The 4,666-nt window shown below is 36.2% G+C and overlaps 1 long non-coding RNA gene across 1 annotated transcript; it reads right to left on the reverse strand.

The window, feature by feature from the left end:
* Positions 1–327: 327 nt before the first annotated feature.
* LOC145802011 (uncharacterized) lies at positions 328–1,241 on the reverse strand. Its single transcript, XR_014344134.1, has 2 exons — positions 992–1,241; positions 328–884 (listed from the first exon to the last, which is right to left on the reverse strand). It is a non-coding gene; the product is annotated as an uncharacterized LOC145802011 (long non-coding RNA).
* Positions 1,242–4,666: the final 3,425 nt, after the last annotated feature.

Genomic DNA, 4,666 nt, shown 5'->3' on the forward strand with positions numbered 1-4,666 from the left:
CACCGTTTGGAAAGACTTTTTTAATTATTTTAAAAACAAAAAACAAAATATGTTATTTTAATAACAACTAACAAAATATCACATCCACCCCATAATAATTATACTTTTCTCTTACAAAATAAATTAAAAAAACCAAAAAATCTAACCCAAACTAACTTTTTAAAGCCAGACTAAAATAGTCAAAAACCAAAACACCAAATAGCTAACCCACTTCCCAAACCAACCTACAACTGTCGGTATATGAAGTTGGAATTCTCAACCTATCTGTACTAATGGAAGTTTACACATATATCAAAGCTCCAAAAATCTTCAAGCAATACAACAATATTTTCAACAAGCCGTTCATTTTTTTTTTCCTTAAATAAAATTGATAGATCTGCTCAAACCAAATATTCTGTTCAAACAAAAAAAAAAAAAAAAAAAAAATAGATATGTTTGGATTTGTTTTCATCTACAACAACAATGATCTGAACTTAAATAATAATAATAAGAAAAGAGGGATAATCAGATCCAGGAGAGGAGGAGAGAGGAGAGAGAAGAGAGAGAGAGAGAGAGAGAGAGAGAGAGAGGAGTCCAGATCTGTTCAATATACATGAAAAAAAAAGAAGAAGAAAGATCCATAACCAGAATCACTGCTCCCAAAAATGGCCCCAAAACCAAAAACCCAAACCTCCTATTCATCATCATCAACAGATCAGACCTCTGCAGACGGGGCTGATCTCAGATCTGTGTTCTCCAACACAAATTAGTGTGTACATATATATGAAACAAATTTCAGCTCATATATACAGATCAGAGCATGAGAGAGAGAGAGAGAGACCACGACGTCGAAGGAGGAGGAGGCTGTGGCGGATCTCGATCGGTGGCGGCGACGGATATCGTTCCTGTAAAAAAAATTAAAAAATTAAAAAAATCTGTAAAGTTACTATTATTACTTGAACAATTGTTTATATATATATATATATATAGATATATAAATATAAATATATACCTGTAACATCATGGTGGCTGGGAGACCTAGAGGTAACAGATCATCTTGATTTCGGTTTCCAGTTCGTCGCCGAGAGAGAGAGAGAGAGAGAGAGAGAGAGAGTGAGAATGAGAGAGCGAAATGTTTTGATTTGGTTTGGTTAGGGTGAAGGCAGTGGTGGTGGGGGGGCTGGTGGCGGCGCGGCGAGGCGAGGCGGTGGGCAGCGAGGTCGGAGAGTGTTTTGATTTTTGTGGTGATTCGTCTGGGTTCGTATATATAGAGGATATTTTGAGGGTAAGGTTAAATTTATTATTAAATAAATGACTAAAGGGTTGTTTGGCATAGACTATATAATCCATCTTTTTATCTTTTTTCCATCACATCACCTCTCTACTTTTCTGCACATCTTTTCGTAAAAAGATAAAAAGTGCACTTTTTTAGGACACCCCAAATCAACCCTAAATTTTATAAAATAAGTAGAAATTATAATATTAAAAGGAGAAAATTAGGATACATCTCAAAGGTATCCGTTGTTTTTAGGATTGAGTAAGGAATCCGTAAAATTCGTAATTTAATTCAGTCTAGTTCAATTCAGTAAGTTTGGATTAGTTTTTTAAATTCGTAGTTCGGTTTAGATTGAAAAATTAAAAAATCGTAGTTCACGGATTGATTCCGAATTGAACCCCACGGTTCCGGATTGGAACCAATCCGAACCGTATACAAATAGTCTATCTTTTTAGTATACACCCTTTTACATAGTATCTTCTTTTATTTCATATAAAACTTAAATACAAACCTAAACTTGCATAGTATCTTCTTTTATTAATTTTGTTTGCTAGTTTTTAGTGTTAATTTGTAATGGTCTAAATACTTATGATGGAACTAGTTTTCTTATGGTTGTTTAAATTCTTGAACAGTTTGTCGCTATTACGAGATATGTTGCTATTGTAAAACTAATACGGTGCTATATTTATATTTTTATGAAATTAAAGTGTTATATATATATTTTTTGTTATTTAATTATGTAAATCCGTGGTCCTAAACCGATCCAATCCGTGTTTAAATGGATTAGTTCGGATTGGTTTCACGATTTAAACGGATTGGATTGGTTCCAATTTTTCAGGATCCGTAAATAACGGATTGGTCCTGGTTTTACTCTAATCCGGTCCAATCCGGACCATGCTTACCCCTAGTTGTTTTCAATAATTAATTATTATTTTAAATTTATTTGAGTTAGTTTTTACTCATAAATTATAAATAACAAATACTCATATTAACATAATTTAATATTAAAATAATATATTATGGACACCCTATTTTTGACCATCCACAAGGCTCGAGCGTTTTGTCCGATACACTAGATGATGAAAGTGGTATTGTGCGTGGTTCGAGGTCTCAATGAAGAAGCTTTGTTTAAGTTTCGAAACAACCCCAAACCTTTCATATTTTCACTGATTATACCCAAAAAAATCCAATTTTACACCTTTTGTCATTCTATGCTGAGGCTGAAACAGAAAAAATAGGGAAACACATTAAGGCCCGGTTGTGCCTCAGTGAGGGCTGGCTGTGGCTATTGAGGACTGATCGGGCCTTGGTAGCGAGAAATAATGTTTTGGGCGGGAGGTCGCCAGTTGTCCATTTTTGAAGATATTTATGATATTTCTTGCTCAAATTTTATAAAGATGATCATATATCTCTGTTTTGAGGGTTGAAGAATTTCAAGAAAGCCTTTATATCACCTTGAGAGATCTTTCTTCTTGTGCAAGCAACACTTTGAACTAACCTACCACCTTGAACCTATATCCATACATTATATACACCTCTACACCTTAGCTTAGGAACCTTGGTTGAGCCTTGAATACCATAATTCAAGCTTAAGAGTTTGTTGGGACTTAGCTTGGTTCATAATCAAAAGCTTACTTCTTTAAGAGGTATAAGCTTGCTATCTTCCCTCTTGCTTTCATTTCTTTCATTTGCTACCTAGTTCTTATTGTTTTGTGTTGTGTTGATCATCTTCCAAGTGTTTGAGTTTGGGTTTGGAGAGCTACTAAAATCACTACAACAAGTTGGGCCTTGAGTGACGAAATTTTTTTGTCTTCAAAGAGCTAATTTCGTCACTATAGATATTTGTGAGGAAATATTTTCGTCACCGGTTTCGTCATTGAATGTTTGTCACTAAAAACCAACGTGACGAAAAATAATTTCGTCACCAATGAAATTACTTCAGCGACGAAATTTTTGTCACCAATAAAACAACATTTTGTCACCAAAAATTCTCATTTTCGTCACCAAATAGTTTTTCAATACCATATTTATAACTTTAGTTGACGAATAAATTTGTCACGCATGTTGATCATTGATGAGGAAATAATTTCGTCACAATAAGATGTAAAGATGACGAAATTTTTCGTCTTCAAAAGTCATAATTTTGTCACCAATAAAACAATATTTTGTCGCCAAAAATTCTCATTTTCGTCACCAAATAGTTATTCAGTACCATATTTATAACTTTAGTTGACGAATAAATTTGTCACGCATGTTGATCATTGATGAGGAAATAATTTCGTCACAAAAAGATGTAAAGGTGACGAAATTTTTCGTCTTCAAAAGTCATACATGGGTGACGAAATATATTTCGTTACAAATATATATATACGTGACGAAATTTTTAGTCACCAAATGTAGACACCCCATTTTTGACCGTCCTCAAGACTTGGACGTCACCGTTTGAATACTCGGTGATTATCCATGTTTGTGTTCGTTTGGAGTTCCCGGAGGTCTCGACTCGCACGCCATGCCTCAGGATCCCCGAATTCGACCGTTTAGTGTCTGGTTTTGCACCAAACACTTGCATCTTGCCTTTGAGAGGCAGGGTGGGGCTTGTAGACCATCCCCACCCATCACCGGCAGTGGCTAGATGCCACCGGCTGGTTTTTGCTGCCACCGGCAATATAGTTTGCCGGTCGGCACTATTTGTTGCCGGTCAGCACTTTTTTGTGCCGGTCGGCACTTTGTTTGGCCAAGATGGCATTTTTTGCCGGCCGATTGCTGTTCATCTGCTTTTGCAGATATTTTTGGACAGCTGTATAACTTTTGCTCCCCTCCATACACGTGTATGGAGGGATCTCCCTCTTGCAAAGCTTGTCTTGGAAGCTTTACAAGAGGCTTATAGGGAGAAGCTCTCTCTAAGGCAAAGGGAGGAGGGCTTTAGACATTTTTTGAGAGAGAAAAGACAGAGGAGAGCTCTGGTTTTCTAGGGTTAGGGTTAGATACACTCACCTATCTCTCTTTCTCTTCCATTTTGTTCACTAGGTGTTTTGTGCCTTACTATTGCACACAAACACCTAGTGTTTCACCTTCCTCTAGGAGCTGAGGTTCTAAAGAGTGTGTTTTGAAGTTTTGGTCTTGGATTCAAGCTCAAGGAGGCCATTGGAGCATCTTTGTTGAAGAAGGCTACAAGGGTGAGAAACTAGTCCCTTTTTCCCCCTTTTTTGCATTGATTTTTCATCTATCTTAGAGCTGTTTTTGTGATTATTGTATAACATAAAAAAGTTCTATTTTTAAGCCCTGTTTATTGTTTATTAAGAGTGTTTTGTTGTTTGAGGGTTGTTGACCACCCTTAGGCCTCAAAAGGCCTCATTTTGAGCCATTTTGTGCTAGCTCCGGGATTTTGGTGTTGAGGTCTCTTCACCACTG

The sequence above is a fragment of the Camellia sinensis genome, chromosome 1 (genome assembly GCF_055761805.1).
Source record: "Camellia sinensis isolate YWXY chromosome 1, ASM5576180v1, whole genome shotgun sequence".
Taxonomy (NCBI): domain Eukaryota; kingdom Viridiplantae; phylum Streptophyta; class Magnoliopsida; order Ericales; family Theaceae; genus Camellia; species Camellia sinensis.